Raw genomic sequence first — 19,752 nt, 5'->3', positions numbered from 1 at the left:
GGTGTTAATTAGAATGTTTCTTCTGGTGGTGGTGATGTTTTGGGAGTGAGGAGGGTGTGATTGGGTATGGAGTGTAGTTTGGAGTAATGTGAAAAGGGGAATGGAATAGGATCAAAATGAGGCCAGCGAGACACAGTAATTTTGGGCAAAATCTTTTATTGAGTAGTCACAATGCTGCTCTGTTAAGATCCCGGGCAGGTGGGTGGGGTTCAGTGATGAGTGGTGATGAGACTGGGGAGGTAGGTGGACCCTATTAGGGGGCTCCTTCCCGTGTGGTTCAGTGACCTTGCACGTCACCCCTGCTGGACCTATGGTCGACAGTCTAGGATGTCTCGGGGGGTGGGGGGATTTGCAGAGTGGGTTGGAACACCTGTGCGGCATCCTGGGACGACTGAACTATATGATCTGTATCACTATTTGGAACACTCAATATTGGAACTAATCCCTAGTAGTGTATAATCAAATACCTCATTGTAAAAAATACATAATAAGCATTTAGTCCTTTTAAAATCTTCCTTACATTGTTCATTATAGCAAGGAATTTAAGGTTTGTACTAGAGATGAGCGGCTCGGATTCTGTGGAATCCGAACCGCTCCGAACATTGGGGATCCGAGTCCACCCGAACCCTGTTCGGGTGTTCCCCGCCTGACTCGGATCCCCGTTCGGGTCGAACGGCGGCCGCCTGATGTCGGATTCTCACTAGAGAATCCGACATCAGGGCTCCTATTGTGTAGGGCAGAGCGCTGTGATAGCGCTCTGCCCTACACAGACACAAACACATAGCCGCCAGCGGCAGCTGTGTGTTTGTTACAGCAGCCAATGAGAGTCACACAGACTCTCATTGGCTGCTGCACGGAGGGAGCCGGCTGGAGCTCACACATGAGCTCCGTCTTCCGGCTCCATCCTCAGCGTGTGACAGCAGAGCGGACGGCGCGGGAGCGGGGATACAGGTAAGTTTTTTTTTTGTTTTTTTTTACTTGTGCAAGGGCCTGGGGCGCTACTGGGGTGTCTGCTACTGGGGGTCCATACTACTGGGGGGGCCTGCTACTGGGGGGGGCTATACTACTGGGGGGGGTCTGCTACTGGGGGTGGCTATACTACTGGAGGGGGCTATACTACTGGGGGGGGTCTGCTACTGGGGGTGGCTATACTACTGGGGGGCTTACTACTGGGGGGGCTTACTACTGGGGGGTGGTCTGCTACTGGGGGGTGTCTACTGGGGGGCCATACTACTGAGGGGGCATACTACTGAGGGGCTTACTACTACTGGGGGGGCATACTACTGGGTGGCCTGCTAATGGGGGGCATACTACTGGGTGGCATGCTAATGGGGGGCATACTACTGGAGGGGCCTGCTAATGGGGGGCATACTACTGGGGGCACTGCATAGGGGACCCTACTACTAAGGGGACTGCATAGGGGGCACCACTGCTGGGGGCATTGTGTAAGGGACACCGCTACTGTGGGCATTGTGTAAAAGGGGCACTACTGTGGGCATTGTGTAAAAGGGGCACTACTGCGGGCATTGTGTAAAAGGGGCACTACTGCGGGCATTGTGTAAAAGGGGCACTACTGTGGGCATTGTGTAAAAGGGGCACTACTGTGTGTCGTAACATAAATAAGAGACACTACTTTATGGTGTAATGTGAATCAGGCCCTATGTGCGGTGTAATGTGAATAAGATTGTGCACTGTGACTCCTTGGGCCATAGCCCACTATGTAAACAAGTACTGTGACTCTGCTAGCCGTACCCACTGGGTGGGTGCACTACTTTTCATTTCTGCCACTGCTGTGTGGCAATGTGTCATAGATGTGCTTTATACTGTGGTGTCTGTGTCGTTGTGCCGCTGCTTTGTCGCTTAGTAACCAGTCAGCTCACTGCAACCTTTGGTCAATAATGTTGAAAACAATATTATAAGCTGTGATATGGTCTAAATTGACTGGAAATGAATGTTATTGAGCTTAATAATACTCTAGGAAGAAAAAAAAAAAGACCAATTTATGTGATTTTAGCTTTTTTTGTCAATTTTTGTAAAAAAATCCAAATCCAAAGCCAGTCACCGCAGTTTGGCAAATCCAAATCCAAAGCCGGACGACATATTAGAACCAAATCCAAATCCGGCAAAAATGGTCCGGCGCACATCCCTAGTTTGTACACAGTAAAGATTTTATTACAATATTATGACTCATCATTTTCTACTTGTATTGGACTAGTAAACATTCCTGTAGTTATTCAGATCTGAAGTGTAGGCTGCTTCATTTCATATACCTTCTTATTAAAACAAAATGGAATGCGTTCACTTACATATGGAAATAACTATAACTTAACAAATCCACTAATAATTATGTTATCAGTAACCCCTTTTCCTGTTTACAACTTCTTTCACAATTCTCACATGTTTTTATGTTAATTATCTTAGTATTTTCAGTATATTTCAACTCAAGAATGGTTCCATTTAATACTTTACCCATCAATGAATATTTTTGTAGAATTGGATACTCTTTTGAATAATATCCATACACCATAGTATACATCTTTCTTCTGGTTTTAGTACAGTAAATGCCAATGCACTTTTCAATAGATGATAAATCAGATTTCTGATACCAATCATTTTCCCTGCTTAGAAAAGAGGAAGGAAAGGACTTATTAGAATAACCCCATCATCCACACTACTGGATGTGTAGTCATACCAGACCATGAACCCTTGCTCGCCCTCTCTCCAAAATAAAAATAAGTCTCAATGTTGCAATAAACACAATTGTTTCCATCATACAGCTAAGAAAAATTATGGTTCCTTTGTCATCAGTCTATATCATAGTCTATTGTGAGCAATAATCTCCATCTTGATTGAAGAGTTCTCAGTCTTATATCACAGTCTTTATAGCTCAGTCTCTATATCTGCACTTGAGTCTGAGAATAAGTCCCCTTTAAGCTCGATCTCTCTCTCTGACCTTTTTCAATGTGAGCCATGGATCCAGGTGTCCTTCTCAGTAACCTTTATAGCTGTATCTGTTGTCAGCATCACTTTGCCATGTTAAGGACCATCCCATTGATCTGTAAGGGAACCAGAATGTAACAAACTTCTCATCATACCATCATAGTCTCTAGACTGTATTTCATCTTCTGCATCAAATGCTGATGTTAGTTGAATATCCTGTTGAGCTTCCCCTAAAGTCTTCTTGTTGTAGCTGCTTAGACAATTGTATAAAATATTGAACAGTCAAATCATGTTGTAATCTCAAATCAGTCTTTGGTTTAGCAACACATGTTGATTGTAGTTCAAAAAACAATTAATAAGGAGAGATTGAGATAAGGCTCAGGTGTGATTCTATTACTATGAAGCACCAACTGTAGGCCTTCAAACAATGCTATTCCTGTCTCTTTTGTAAGTTTAACTCATTTGTTTTTTATAACACCATTGTGTGTAACTTTCATTTTATTCCCATCATTTCACTTATTTGAAAAACTTCCCCTGTAACTTTCAATAACACTTACAGTAAGCAAACTATACCTTACATACAAATTCCTCCAAAATCTCTTCTCTTAGCATTATGGAGCTATAATTCAGTAAACTCCAAGAACATGCTAACACTATATTTTACAACATCCCGAAACCTTAATAAGAACATACTTTAATCCTCTTAAATGACATGCCCCACTCCTTTCTAATCGACAAACTTCAAATCCTACTTCATCGACATTGGTAACTGAATAAAATCAATCATCAATAGTACTTTGAAAATGTTTTAGTAGGTATCAATTTTTCTTCATTATTTATCATCTGAATTACATAAACATTCACATTTTCACTTTCTCTGGCTCGAGCATACCAGTAGTATTGTACAATGTGATTCATATTATCTGCTCTTAAATGTACTAACCCATGAACAATCTCTATATGGCTTGTATTAATTTCAATTCTACTCAAATACCCATTATCTTCTCTTATAACAATGCTCTAATTTCCAGACATTGACCTTATTGTGAGAAGTATTTTCCTGATATTGTCTTAATTGGTCAAATGTGATATCCTTAAACACCATCTACTGAGTTTCTATAACTGGCTCATCATATGTACTTAAAATTACCTTTCATACTACCCTGTAAGCTAATATGTTACCCATGAAAATAATATCAATCTCTTTAGTTTGTACCCAACACTTAATTACTACAAGTTATTATTAGTAAACATATTGCTTCTTTCAGTTCTTTAACTGTTTGTACATGTAAAATTGTAGTTCCCAGAAGCTATGCGGTAACCCCTATGCTTCCAATTGCTACAATCAATACTGTACATTACATTCAGCTAACTACATTGATTGTAGTAGTCACTGTAATGCATACCCTGTGACCAAAAAAAAACATTATGTATCTGTCTGTAACAGTTATCATCAGTAAAGAGAACTAAGTCAAAATTATCTAATGAAACTTTCCATTACTGAAAAATAGTTATATTTCATTATTGCAAACATGTTCATTGTCTTCCTTTTTCCTCACCATTAACCATAATCAACCATATTCCCCCCTGTTGAGGATAAAGAAGATCAATGTAGCACAATTGAAATTATGACATATGTAAGATTGATATGAGTCTAACATATTATCTCCCATTAAGAAAAAAAAATTTGGCTGTAAGAAATGTTTAAGTTGAGTATTATTAAATATCTGAATAACAGTATGTAAAACCAATAGATGCAATTCAACTTAACAATTAATGCCACCCTTATAAATGTCTTCGAGATGGTGGAAAACAATGTCCTGTATATTTAAAATTATCAGTATATAGTTTGATTTTGTCCCATTAAACTTTCAACTTGCTTCTGCAAAAGAAACATAATTGTTTGTTAATAGCTCTTATTGAAGTTTAAAATAACTTTGAATATAACCACAGATCACTGTTAGATAAGGACAGAGTCATCTATTAGAACAAAAAAATTTCAAATTATTCATCAAATATTGTAAACTTTTTCAGAATATATCCTTTTGCTTTATTAAAACATTATGTAGATACTGCGTATATACTAAAAAGTATGTTTCATAACCTTCTTTTATTAGTACCCTAGCTGAGGTACAAAAGAAACCTATGATGCAAGAATACAGACACAGTTTCATGCTCTGAGATAGTTAAAGCATTTGTCTTTTTTTTTCTTCTCCTCTGTGCAGCTCTTTCTCCATCTGGGAGGGGTATAGAGAGAGTTAAACTCACACTGACGCACAAAGTTACACAGACTGACAGTTTCTCACTCTGAAAATACTGAAAGAACAAGTTAAACAGTTTGTCATTACAAAAGTTTACAATCCTGCTCTGAACATAGGAAGTATATAGGATCATGTTTATTAGTCCCTTCTAATATAGATGAAGTATCTACACTCTTCTCATCTCATTCCTAATACTCCACAGAAACAGCATTCTCTTCCTATGCAAACAATATAATCCCTAGGTTTTCAAGAGACATCCCTTCTTGATTGACATCCTACTCATATAATCGCTCTTATACTGTGCACTTTTCTGATTCTACCTCCATTCTTAGCAAACTAATCTGGTCCTTTGGTTTTCAATATCATCTGTATGCAGAGGATACTCAAATTTTCCTATTCTCCCCAGATTTGTCACTATCTGCACTCATCTGTGTCACTGTATATCTCTCCACCATTACATCTTGGAATGTCATCTTGCCACCTCAAAATTACTGTATCCACAGCAGAATTAATTATATATCTACCAACCAATATTAGTCACCATGCTGATATCCCTATAACCATTGACAACTTGATAACTCGACAATCACCCCCACTTCACAAGCTCGCTGCCTTGGTGTCATCCTCGACTATAAACTGTCTAATGTTTCTCACATTCAACTGTCTCTAAATCCTGTTACATACATCTAAAAAAAACAGTCAAAATTCGACCATATCTTACGCAAGACAATGCAACAAATCTAACACATGGAGTCATTATTTCCTCATTGACAATTGTAATAGTCTCATTATTGGTTTTCCCCACTATACGGCATTTTGAATATAGCTGCGAGGTTGATTGTTCTCAACAAACATTCAGTGTCTGCTAATCTAGTCTGTCAGTCTCTCTATTGGCTGCCAGTCTTCTACCGTATTTAATTTAAAATACTTACACTCACGAATGACGCTATTAACCAAACCAACATACATCTCTTCACTTATATCCAAATATCTTCCAACCCAACATCTCTGTTCTGCATAAGATCTGTGTCTGTACTCTCCTTGTTAAGTTGGCAATTATGTAAAGTATCATTCTTCCCACTCTAGATATTTAAATGCTGCCCTATTACGTTATGCATCATTCAATCTAGCCTTAAAAAGTCCCTTAAGCATGTAATCATGTGGAATCCTTTATGATTAGCAGCAACTGTCTTATTCTTATTTAGTCTGGTATAACATAGCATTAAACATTTGGCTTATGGTCATTAATAACATCAACACTATTTGTCTCATAAAAAAAAAAAATCACATTTCTGTAAAAATTAGCTGTTTCCAAACTTTCTCTATTGGTTTATGTAATAATGATAATGTAATAAATATATAAGCCTTTATAGTTCTCTTGCTTTTGTAAACTCTGTCTTTTGTCTGGGACATTCTGAACTTATAAGAACTTTTCTTGGCAAACAATACCGTAAACTCTGCCTGTACTTTTCAGATACTGGGACAGCGCTTTGTTTTACAGATACTAAACAATATTTTAAAGATTTTTAAGAATATTTTTAAACATTACTGACACAATTATAGAAATAGCAATAGCAGCTGCAGTCTGCCATTGTGTTCCCAACAACATACATCTGTTTAAGAAATTGTAGAGATTTAAAGACATACTTTACGCACGCGTGCGGACTGATCTCTGCATTTAATTTAGAATTACTTATACTAATTATGTAAACCTTACAAATTAACACTTTACGCTGAACTTTTTTTTATTTCCATCCACTGGAATACACATTTTATCATCTCTTGTCATTTGAACACTCACCATAGAAACGCACATAGTCAGGACAAGCTTTCTATGATCACCTGTTTTTCTCCAAGCAAATACAACCACATTTGTATTACATCTTGCGACACGTCTGTCTGTCGAAAAACAGGTACATCTCCACATTTCATACATTCATAATTCATACATTCTTCACTACACAAATATGAAATAAACCTTTGACTGTGAGTGATCAGATCACAGTATAAATTATTAAAGCATCTTAATACAGTTAACTCTATTTTTTAGTAATATTACTTAAATGCAACAACACACAATATAAAATCATATCTGAGTTCAACTTTAGCTAAACCACCTTCATCACGTGGTACACCATTTCCTCTCATTACATAACATCTCGGAGCACAGAAACATACACACACACACATACATACATACATATACATATATATATATATAATTAATTCTGATACTCACGATGATTTTGGAGATTGGATGTCCCAGCTGCTGGCCAGACAGCAGGTACAGCCACTCCTCTCCCATTGTTGAGGTAGTGAGGAAACCTGACAGGTGCACAGGTAGATGATGGATGTTGTAAAGTCATAAGCAGTGCCTCCAACTGTTTAAGTGACCTTTAACAGGTGTTGTTCCATAATAAGTAATATTCTCCAATCCAGTATACTTAAGAATTTGTCATTTTATTAATTAAATAATTAGATCAAGCCCTTTTAACTGGGACATATTCTCCCAGGGTTATAATGCAGGAATAACAATGATTGACATTGTCACACAGTACTTATAAATTATTACAATATTCAGATTATACGCCCCTTTCATACACCCACTAACATTATCAGATAGACAAAGCTTATTTTTGTTAACTCCTCCTTAGCAATCAGACTCGAAACTGAATTCCTTTTGAGTGATACATCCCATATTTAGTCTGAATAGTTTTCCCAGCACAAGGACACATATATGGGCATGATCTCGTTCACTTTGTTAGATAAACAGTTTCCCTAGGGAGCGGCCTTAAAGACATCACACTAGTTTCCATTTAAATCTGAGTTTGGACAGAGAAACAAAATGGAAGTACCAATGCCCTGTTAAATCTCATGTACTGCTTCATTATACAGCATAAAGCATATGTAAATATGGAATTATGTAAATTAGTCTTCGACAGGAGCCTCGTCAGCATCCGGATCAGATTCTGGCAGCCCAGATCCAGGTTCTGACACAAAAAGTGCAGGAACTCTCCCTCCGAGTGGAGGAAACTCCCACTATAGTAGAACCCAAGTTAAATTTGCCAGTTCGGTTCTTCGGGAACCGTAAGGATTTTCTAAACTTTAGAGAAAGCTGTAAGCTTTACTTCAGACTCCGGCCTATGTCCTCGGGTTCCGAGACCCAACAAGTAGGGATAATAATCTCAATTACTACAGGGTGACCCGCAAAACTGGGCCTTCAGTCTTCAGTCAACCAGTCCGGCATTACAGACAGTCAAGTAATTTTTTGCTGCATTAGGTTTGCTTTATGATGACATGGATAAAGCGGCTATGGCCGAAGCAAGTCTTAGGTCACTTAAGCAAGAGAACAGAGCCACGGAAGACTATTGTACAGAGTTCCGTAAATGGGCAGTTGACACAGGCTGGAACGATCCAGCTTTACGAAGTCAATTTTGTTGGGGTTTATCAGATGAAATAAAGTATATCTTTGTCCAGTATCCTGCTCCAAGTTGCCTTCTCAACCCCCTCGATCTCCGTTATGGATGGCTCCGTCCGAGTCTGAAGAACCCATGCAGCTAGGAGCGTTTCGTATTCTGGAGAAACAAAGGAGACGCTCGTTGGGTTTATGCCTTTACTGCGGCGGTGGAGGTCATGTTGCCCAGCTCTGCCCTCAAAAGCCAGGAAAAGGCAAGGTCTAGGTGAAGTAGGGGAGGTACATCGAGGCCTTGCATCCGTCTCCCTAGAAAATTCTGTCCATATAATTGCGAATGTCCATCTATCCAAGAAGCAAGTCTCCGTTCCTGCATTTGTTGACAGTGGCGCAGCAGATAATTTCATGGACATGTCCTATTTCCAAACTTGGGGTCTGACCCCGCTGCCATTATCCACTCCTGTGTCGGTGATTGGACTGGATGGGACCAGTCTTTCTGAGGTTCCAGTGCTCTTCAGGACTCCTCCTTTGCAGCTGTCGATTGGTGCCCTTCACCGAGAGGATTTGTTGTTTCTTCTCCTGCAGTGTCCATTGGCTCCAGTGGTTCTGGGTTTACCCTGGGTGAAGCAGCATAACCCAGTAATCCAGTGGCAGACTGATGAAATTCTAAAATGGGGTTCATCTTGCTTCTCTCAATGTCTGCCTCGACCTATTAGTCTTGCTGCTGCTGTCGCTTCATCAGTTCCGACCCCCTATCATGACCTACCCCAGGTCTTTTCTAAGAAAAATGCTGATGTCCTGCCGCCTCACCATCCCTTTGACTGCGCCATCGATTTGCTTCCCGGTGCTAGGCTTCCCAAGGGCAGGTTATATGCTTTGTCCATTTCGGAGGATAAAGCCATGCAGGACTAAATTCAGGAGGCTCTGGATAAAGGCTTCATTTGTCCGTCCAAATCCCCAGTGGGAGCAGGATTTTTCTTTGTCCAGAAGAAGGACGGATCCCTCTGACCCTGCATCAACTTCCGTGGACTGAACAAAATCACAGTCAAAAATGCATATCCCTTTCCACTCATTTCCATACTCTTTGACCAAGTGCGTTAGGCCTCCATCTTCACTAAAATTGATCTCAGAGGCGCATATAACCTCATTCACATCAGAGAAGGGGATGAGTGGAAGACGGCCTTTAACACCCATTCAGGACATTTTGAATATCTAGTTATGCAGTTTGGCCTTTCCAATGCCCCAGCCGTGTTTCAAGATTTTATTAATGAGGTGTTAAGGAATTTTTTGGGACTCTGCAGTGGTTTATTTAGATGACATCCTCATCTATTCTAAATCTGTGGAGGAACATCGGAGACATGTCAGGCAGATCTTGTGAAGTTTACTGGATAACAGTCTTTATGCCAAACTGGAAAAGTGCGAGCTTGACATTAAGGAGGTGTCATTCTTGGGCTACAGTATTTCTTCGCAAGGTTTTTCCATGGACCCTGGCAAGATGAAGGCCATCCTGGACTGGGAGCAACCCAAGACATTGAAGGCTATCCAACGGTTTCTGGGTTTTGCAAATTATTACCGCCAATTCATCAAGTCCTTTTCCTCCATAGTCTCCCCTATCATGGATTTCACCAAAAAAGAAGCTGAGGTTGCTAATTGATCACCTGGGGCCATTCAAGCCTTTGACACTTTGAACATGGCTTTTGTGTCTGCTTCCGTCCTCCGACATCCAAAGCTTCCATTCATCGTCGAGGTCGATGCATCTGAGATTGGAGTGGGAGCTATCCTTTCTCAAAAAGATCTCAAGGATGGTAAGCTGCACCCATGTGCCTTTTTCTCCAGGAAATTCGGTTTGGCGGAAAAGAACTATGATTTGGGCAATTGAGAACTGTTGGCCATTAAGTGGGCCTTTGAGGACTGGAGGCATTGGTTAGAGGGGGCTAACCATGTAGTGACAGTTCTCACTGATCACAAGAATCTGGCCTACATCGAGACTGCAAAAAGGTTGAATGCAAGACAGGCACGGTGGGCTTTATTCTTCATCCGCTTCAACTATGTGATTTCATTTCGGCCTGAGTCCAAGAATAGTAAAGCGGATGCCCTGTCTTGAAGCTTCTCTGTCAGTCAACCACCCAGGGTTTCAGAAGAGACCATCATTCCTACTTCCAGGATCCATTGTGCTGTCACCAGGACTTTGGCAGATTCTCTCGGGGGCTTGTCAAGCTAAAGCCCTTCTTGGTAAGCCATCAGGTGTGCTTTTTGTTCCCAAAAGACTCTGTAAAGCTGTTTTGAAGAACTTCCATTCTTTTAAAGCAGGGGGTCATCCTGGCATTTCTACAACTTTTGAACTTTTGTCTCAAGCTGTGTGGTGGCAGTCCATGTCTAGAGACACTTGTGAGTTCATCCTGGCCTGTGATGTATGTTCTAGAAATAAGACCCTCAGGACTACTCCGCAAGGGCTATTGTGTCCTCTTTCGACACCTTCTAAACCATGGACCCATATTGCGATGGACTTTGTCATTGAACTTCCTGTGTTTTCTCGGTGCACAGTCATCTGTGCCATCATAGACCGTTTTTTCCAAAATGGTGCATTGCATACCTCTCGTCAAGTAACCATCCGCCAAAGAGTTGTCTGCGCTGTTCCTACAGCATGTCTTCAGACTCTTTGGACTTCCAGTGGATATCATCTCAGATTGGGGGACGCAATTTGTGGCTCAGTTTTAGAGGTGCTTTTGTGCTGATCTAGGCATCAATGTCAGCTTGTCATTAGGGTATCACCCATAGTCCACTGGGCATATGGAGCGGGCCAATCAGTCCCTGAAACAGTACCTCCGCTGTTTCATCTCGAAGTGCCAAAACAACTGGGCTTCTCTGTTGCTCTTTACAGAATTTGCTTATAACAACTCCTGTCATTCTGCTTCCTCCGTCTCTCCCTTCTTCTGCAATTCTGGGAGCTCCCTGCAGCCAGTACACCTTCATCTCCATTAGTTTCTAGGCTACAATCAGTTTGGAGAAAGGTGCATCAGTCTCTTCTTCAAGCTTCAGGTCAGTCCTAAAGATGGGCTGACAAACATCGGAGGCCCTGCAATTTCAAGATAAGAGACTTGGTCTGGCTGTCATCAATCTACGAGGTCACAGAAGTTGGGGCCCAAGTTCATTGGGTCATTTTGTATTGTTGCCTAAGTGAACCTTGTGGCCTTTTCGACTGCGATTACCGAGGACTCTTAGGATCAGTAATACCTTTCATTGCTCCCTCCTGAAACTAGTGTTCTTTTCCTCCACATTTTCTTCTAGGTGTTCAGTCAGGCCTCCACCAGTGCTTGTCCAAGAGTTTGTCATGGAGAAGATCCTTGACTCCAGAATTTCTCGAGGTTGCCTTCAGTTTCTTGTCCATTGGAAAGGTTATGGACTGGATGAGCGCTCCTGGGTTCCTGAAATATCTTTACATGCTCCTACCATGAAGAGAAAATTCTTTGAGAACTTTCTAGACAAACCAGGGTCTAGGGGTTCCGTAACCCCTCATCAAGGGAGAGTACTGTTAGGATCTGCAGTTAGTAGGTCATCTTGGTTGCAGTTTACCAGTCTTGTTGTTACTGGGAAACTGCATGTAATCCTGTCTTGTCTGTGTTTAGCTCTTAGCCTGTCATTCCTGTCTGTCTATGTGCTGATCTCATGTGTTCATTAATCACTGTCTGCCTGTGTGCAGTATCAGCTGCATGCTAATTAATGTCTTGTCTGTGTGCACACTAGTCTATCATTAAGGAGGCTTGCAGGGTTGCTCTGATTGGGCCCTGTATCTGTTAAATTACAAAAAAAGAAAGGAAAAGTAAACTTTTGGCTGGGGGCACAAACTTAATGTAATCTATTAAAACAAAGTTTATTACATAATCTTCAACTTACGTACATAAAAGGCATAACACCATATATAGACAGACAAATTACACAAAGGTTCTATATTAAAGTATCACACTGTTAATTAAATTATTGTTGGACAAATGTATCGTGTTCTGGTCACTTAGTAGTCATCTAAAATGCTTATTGTGATCCAGAATATGTCCTCCAAGTATGAACTGCCGTGTTCATATGTCAAGGCAAAAAATATTTCTAAAAAACATATAGGATGAAGTATCTGTTGGGAATGTCACCAGACTGCCCCCTTACAGTATGGGGTAATATCTGTCAATGATTTGGACTGCCGAAAAAAAAAAAAGAAAGAAAGAATAGTGGGTATAAAAGAACTGCACACTTTGAGGAGTGAAATACTGCTGTTAATTCATCTGCATGCATCGAATGATATTAATGAGTGTTAACCTTCTCAGTGTCAGTTATAACAGTCAGAAAATTAAGATGAGTAATAGTCATATTGAAAAGAAAGAATCAAGAATGCCATGCGTCTGCTTTCAAATCTCTATGCTTCAGTGGTATCGTGCAGAGGAGATAATGATGAGAGTACATATATTGACAATAATTGATCCCTTTTAATAGATGCATCTGCTTTCGGTCCTACTGTGCCCGGCTCCTGCGGGCCAGTACCGATGAGAGTGCGAAGAAAGATAGTAAAATTCGGCTGAAGTCTGTAGTATTCCACATACATATGTGTACGTTTAGATACTTCAAACAATATTGTTCCGTTCCGACATGCCAGGTACCCAATAAGTAATTAAAGACATTTGCTAATGATATAATGCTCCATCCTCTATCATAGTATTCTCTCTAGTTTTATGTCTAAACTCCTAGCCAATGATATGTGCTGTGAGTGTTTATCCTGCTATCTATCCTGTGACTAGTGTCTTTCACTTTACATAAAGTAGTAGGCGAGAGCTCATGCCTTGTTTTGTACAACTGAGAGTAAATATAGTCACAGCACACCTGAGGATCTAGACAGCATTAGGTATAATAGAAAAACTCTAACACTATCGTTTGCTGGTAGATAGTGGTCTGGTTGATTTAATCGATGTTTCTCCTTTGACAATACCTAGAAAAAATCACCACGATAGACATTCCCCCATTAATTGGGTATTTCAACAATCGATGGTAGTAATGTTGTACTAGGTATCACTCAATATTATACACCTGTTATCACTGGCTTGAATATACGTTTCCCAATGAATTAGAAAGTATCATCACATTAGACATTTCCTTTGTGAAAGGGTGTGGCAACAATTAATGGTAATAACGCTGTCTCAGATATCACTCAATATTAATCAATAGTTGTCACTGGCTTAAATACAGGTTTCCTTTGTTAGACAATGTAATAGATTCAATCTATATTTCCTCTTTTATACTCACTACAAAAACATCATGATTTACATATCCCTTGTGAATAGATGCTGTGACAATCGATGGTAATGATACTGTCACAGATATCACTCAGTATTTGATCTAAAAGCCATCACAAGCTTGAATACAAATTTCCCTTGTCTCTGTCACCTCATTATTCTCAATTCTTCCAACTAATGGCATAAGGGTGAGAGACTGTATGGCAACAGTTGTCACTGGCTCAAATATAGGTTTCCCTTATCAAACAGCATATAAATATGGCAGGGAAACTCTCACAACACACGTCAATAAGTAAACAGAATTGATAGTAGCAGTAAAGTTGAGCATTGCAATTGTGTATGTGTAGTGAGAAGTACCCTGTCAGTAATCAGTGATGTGTTAATAATCACTTGATGATCCGACTGTGGGACAATCTAGATCCTGCATGGCAAGGGTAATAATTATCCCTTGTCTGCAAGAATCACAAACCACAAAATATGTGTTTATCAATTAAAAGTGTTAGCCACAAGGTGCAAATGATTTATTACCTTATGCGGCTATAATAGTAGGATGAAGCGTCACCTGGTCTGTAACAGCACCCGCTGTGCGCACAGCGGGAACGGAGGTGCTGCGTCTGTCTCCGACGATATCGTTTCGCCTCTGCTGGCTTGTTCACGGTACATTCAGAGTCTCTACCTTAGATCCTTCTAATAACAGACCACGGACCAATGAGCGGCTGCCTGAACGGTGTCCCGCCTCTACTGCTGATTACGAACATGTGTGCTAGTGTGGGCTTTCACTTGTGATGTCTGCATCAGGGCTCTGTGTTTCACTTAGCACTCTGCATGTGTTTGTTTTTAATTATACCTCTTTTCCACCAAAAACCCAGGTCCGACCTGGGTTTTTGGACATGGTTCCAACCCTGGTCAGACCCAGGTCAGACCCATTTACACAGCACCTTTGATCTGGGTTACTCCCAGGTCAGCCCTGTTCACACTGAACTGAGGTCTGCCCTGCTAAACCTGTGAGGTCATAAAAAGTGGGAGGTGAATGCTCCACAACCACCAATCCGCTCATTTTAGGCATGATCCAGGTCAGATAACCCGGGTTGCACCGTTTACACTGCACCATTACCTGGGTCCATCCCGGGTCCAACCCTGGTAGCTACCTGGGTTTGATTGCAGGGTCACTTGACCCAGGTTATTTTTCAGGGACCCTTTTACACTGAGCTGCGACCCGGGTAAACCCAGCAAAAACCCAGGTTTTTGCTCTGGTGTAAAAGGGGTATAAATGTGCCATTGTGTGCTGCGTGCAAGTTATATCAAATAGGGTATACATCAAAGCCATGTGCCTTTATTAGTAAATGGCACCTGTCCATTATTGTTGTGCCCTTCACTGCTGAACCACATGGTTTTTCTGTCTGTTACATAGTATCATCCCTGTATCGCATAGTGAATTAATCCTATGGCAACACTGCAGTTTGGAATGAAAACATTATATGTAGTTCGATGCATGCAGATGAATTGAGTGTTAACCTTCTCAGTGTCAGTTATAACAGGCAGAAAATTAAGATGAGTAATAGTCATACTGAAAAGAAAGAATCAAGAATGCCATGCATCTGCTTTCAAATCTCTATGTCTTGTATGTGTTTAGCTCTAAAGGTGGGTATCCACTAGACGATAAAGTTGAACGATAATGATATAATCATTTGATAATCGTTCGATAATCGTTCAAACATCGTTTGCAAATCGTGCAGTAATTGTTTCTAACGATGTACTATGCGCGCTCCCGCTGGTCGTTTGATCGTCTCCTCCATCGACTGAACATGCAAGTCAATTTCACTTGATTGCTTACAAATCGTTTACACATCATTTACACATCGTTTACACATCATTCAAGCTGAACTATCAAACAATGAACCACTATCTGCCCACTATATCTGAAAGCTCTCAATCACAGATTGAAACAACATAGTTTATTGTTAGATGTTTTGCAAATCGTTTGCAAATCTTTTGCAAATTGTTCAGAGTGGAAGATCAAATTTCAAGGGAAACTTCAAGGGAAAATCGTTAAGAGGTTGGACAGGGATAAAATTGTCTAGTGGATGCCTCCCATTAGCCTGTCATTCCTGTCTGTCTATGTGCTGATCTCATGTGTTCATTAATCACTGTCTGCCTGTGTGCAGTATCAGCTGCATGCTATTTAATGTCTTGTCTGTGTGCACACTAGTCTATCATTAAGGAGGCTTGCAGGGTTGCTCTGATTGGGCCCTGTATCTGTTAAATTACAAAAAAAGAAAGGAAAAGTAAACTCTTTTGGCTGGGGGCACAAACTTAATGTAATCTATTAAAACAAAGTTTATTACATAATCTTCAACTTACATACATAAAAGGCATAACACCATATATAGACAGACAAATTACACAAAGGTTGTATATTAAAGTATCACACTGTTAATTAAATTATTGTTGGACAAATGTATCATGTTCTGGTCACTTAGTAGTCATCTAAAATGCTTATTGTGATCCAGAATATGTCCCCCAAGTATGAACTGCCGTGTTCATATGTCAAGGCAAAAAATATTTCTAAAAAACATATAGGATGAAGTATCTGTTGGGAATGTCACCAGACTGCCCCCTTACAGTATGGGGTAATATCTGTCAATGATTTGGACTGCCGAAAAAAAAAAAAGAAAGAAAGAATAGTGGGTATAAAAGAACTGCACACTTTGAGGAGTGAAATACTGCTGTTAATTCATCTGCATGCATCGAATGATATTAATGAGTGTTAACCTTCTCAGTGTCAGTTATAACAGTCAGAAAATTAAGATGAGTAATAGTCATACTGAAAAGAAAGAATCAAGAATGCCATGCATCTGCTTTCAAATCTCTATGCTTCAGTGGTATTGTGCAGAGGAGATAATGATGAGAGTACATATATTGACAATAATTGATCCCTTTTAATAGATGCATCTGCTTTCGGTCCTACTGTGCCCGGCTCCTGCGGGCCAGTACCGATGAGAGTGCGAAGAAAGATAGTAAAATTCGGCTAAAGTCTGTAGTATTCCACATACATATTAAATAAAGTAATGTACAAATACATATGTGTATGTTTAGATACTTCAAAAAATATTGTTCCGTTCCGACATGCCAGGTACCCAATAAGTAATTAAAGACATTTGCTAATGATATAATGCTCCATCCTCTATCATAGTATTCTCTCTAGTTTTATGTCTAAACTCCTAGCCAATGATATGTGCTGTGAGTGTTTATCCTGCTATCTATCCTGTGACTAGTGTCTTTCACTTTACATAAAGTAGTAGGTGAGAGCTCATGCCTTGTTTTGTACAACTGAGAGTAAATATAGTCACAGCACACCTGAGGATCTAGACAGCATTAGGTATAATAGAAAAACTCTAACACTATCATTTGCTGGTAGATAGTGGTCTGGTTGATTTAATCGATGTTTCTCTTTTGACAATACCTAGAAAAAATCACCACGATAGACATTCCCCCATTAATTGGGTATTTCAACAATCGATGGTAGTAATGTTGTACTAGGTATCACTCAATATTATACACCTGTTATCACTGGCTTGAATATACATTTCCCATGAATTGGAAAGTATCATCACATTAGACATTTCCTTTGTGAAAGGGTGTGGCAACAATTAATGGTAATAACGCTGTCTCAGATATCACTCAATATTAATCAATAGTTGTCACTGGCTTAAATACAGGTTTCCTTTGTTAGACAATGTAATAGATTCAATCTATATTTCCTCTTTTATACTCACTACAAAAACATCATGATTTACATATCCCTTGTGAATAGATGCTGTAACAATCGATGGTAATGATACTGTCACAGATATCACTCAGTATTTGATCTAAAAGCTATCACAAGCTTGAATACAAATTTCCCTTGTCTCTGTCACCTCATTATTCTCAATTCTTCCAACTAATGGCATAAGGGTGAGAGACTGTATGGCAACAGTTGTCACTGGCTCAAATATAGGTTTCCCTTATCAAACAGCATATAAATATGGCAGGGAAACTCTCACAACACACATCAATAAGTAAACAGAATTGATAGTAGCAGTAAAGTTGAGCATTGCAATTGTGTATGTGTAGTGAGAAGTACCCTGTCAGTAATCAGTGATGTGTTAATAATCACTTGATGATCCGACTGTGGGACAATCTAGATCCTGCATGGCAAGGGTAATAATTATCCGTTGTCTGCAAGAAACACAAACCACAAAATATGTGTTTATCAATTGAAAGTGTTAGCCACAGGGTGCAAATGATTTGTTACCTTATGCGGCTATAATAGTAGGATGAAGCGTCACCTGGTCTGTAACAGATTATGTAATAAACTTTGTTTTAATAGCTTACATTAAGTTTGTGCCCCCAGCCAAAAAAGTTTTCTTTTCCTTTCTTTTTTTGATTCCATTGTATCTTAACTCTAGGGGAGCACCGCCAATCATGTATATATAAGTTGATGGCATTAGAATTAGTGACATTTCCAACTACAATTTGAGATTGATCACTCACTGCCACACAACTGTAAACATTTGGCAATACTAATTTGAATTTCTCAGCCTGTGCGGGGACACTCTTCTCGTTTCTTGAATACATCTGTTAAATTACAGCCAGTCCTTCACTCCATGCCGGTGATAGAGTATTCGTGTTTCTGGTTCTGGCTTAGTCTCCTGTCACCCAGTCGAGCTCCAGTTCTCCTGTCATTTGTATTGTGTTATTCTGCCTTTTGTGTCATACAGGCGGCATGGTTTGCTTATCATCTACCTGCCATTAGTGTCATCTTGGCAGCACGGTTCGCATACCTGTCCTCTGCCGTTTGAGTCATCCAGGTGGCATGGACAGTATTCTGTGTCCAGAGTACACAGCACAGAATCAGCTGCTTGTGTCAACCCAGCGGCACAGGCCACACAACTGTGTCAGCTGCTTATGTCAACTCGGCAACACAGGCCACACTCCAGCTTATTCAGTGCGCCATCCGGCGTACCAATGCCAGTGACTTTATTATTGCACAGATCTTCATCTGCCACAACCTGCCAAGTTACTCCAGCCCTCAAGGCTGCTACACAGCCCAGAGGCTGCTACACGGCCCAAAGGCTGCAACCTGCCAAGTTACTCCAGCCCGCAAGGCTACTACACAGCCCAGAAGCTGCTACCCAGCCCACAGGCTGCTACAGGCCCAAAAGCCGCATCTCATCTACTGGCCCACAGGCTACAGCCAGCCAAGTCATACCAGCCGTCAAGGCTGCTACCGGCCCAAAGGCCACATCTCATCTACTAGCCCAGAGGCCACAGCCATTCTCCAAATAAGCTGTTGAAGCTGTTACATGTATATAAAACAATTCATTCATAAACATTTGCATACATTTCTTGAGTTACAGGAAGTACATCTAGCCAATGTGATACCAGCCCTCAAGGCAGTTGCAGGACAATATCCTACAAATCATACCTCAGGCTTAACAGTACTTGGATGAGAGTCAGAACTTAAGCAGAAGTAAAGCTGGGTACACACCTGATCGATGTAACAAACAATGCGAAGGTCGTTCCAAAATCACTTACAACCATATGATCCCAGAACACACAATTTCGAGCGTACACACTATGTAATCTTAGGAATGACGACACAATATATTTTGTCGGGTGATTGTATCCATGTAATCATTGCCCCTGTATGTACACTATGAGCCTGATTCGAAGATGTACGCTAATGTCACAGCAGCTGCGAATATGTACCCAGCGCCTGTGCGAATATATGAAAATATCACATCCGCCTGGTTTAGTATTGAGACGCCCACCAGCGGCTTTGCAAATCCAAGTGACGGCATACATAGATGCATCATCGGTCGTA

At 40.4% G+C, this 19,752-nt stretch overlaps 1 long non-coding RNA gene across 4 annotated transcripts in view; it reads right to left on the bottom strand.

Moving 5' to 3' along the window:
* Positions 1-14,549, bottom strand: part of LOC148517612 (uncharacterized) — a 31,055-nt gene extending 16,506 nt beyond the window's left edge. For all 4 annotated transcript variants that reach the window (XR_015879277.1, XR_015879278.1, XR_015879276.1 and 1 more), the window contains exon 1: positions 14,415-14,549. This is a non-coding gene — a long non-coding RNA (uncharacterized LOC148517612). The remainder of the gene's footprint in view (positions 1-14,414) is intronic.
* Positions 14,550-19,752: the final 5,203 nt, after the last annotated feature.

Source organism: Taudactylus pleione, unplaced genomic scaffold (genome assembly GCF_031769625.1).
Source record: "Taudactylus pleione unplaced genomic scaffold, aTauple2 ptg000214l, whole genome shotgun sequence".
Lineage (NCBI taxonomy): Eukaryota > Metazoa > Chordata > Amphibia > Anura > Myobatrachidae > Taudactylus > Taudactylus pleione.
Note: the sequence above shows the minus strand (reverse complement) of the source record. Positions and strands in the feature narration are given on the sequence as shown.